This window comes from Buceros rhinoceros, unplaced genomic scaffold, assembly GCF_000710305.1.
Source record: "Buceros rhinoceros silvestris isolate BGI_N320 unplaced genomic scaffold, ASM71030v1 scaffold25349, whole genome shotgun sequence".
Classification (NCBI taxonomy): Eukaryota; Metazoa; Chordata; class Aves; order Bucerotiformes; family Bucerotidae; genus Buceros; species Buceros rhinoceros.
In genome coordinates this window covers 16305-16638 of record NW_010432499.1, presented here as the reverse complement: position 1 = coordinate 16638, position 334 = coordinate 16305, and positions in this window count along the sequence as shown.

Sequence of the window (334 nt, the reverse complement as noted above, 5' to 3'; positions counted from 1 at the left end):
AGCTCCTGCCACCACCGGCTTCACGCCGGGCAGGGACCAAGCCGTCCCTGGCACCGCAGCACATGGAGGAGGTCGTACACGGGGTCTGGCACCGCATGGCAGCCAGGCCTGGAGAGCTGCTTCCTCCCGAGGGCTTCCCCACGTGGTCCGTGACTCTTGTCTTCATGCTCCACTTCGCCGACTGAGGTTTGTCCACGCGTTCTCCGCACACGTGGTTATTCCCAGGGATGCTCCTGTCCCTGCACAGCTCCGCGGTCTCGTGTGGGATCGACGCAGCAGCCACCGTGTGTGCAGGGGTGTGAGTGCGTGGGCACACGGGGCAGGGAAGGACCTG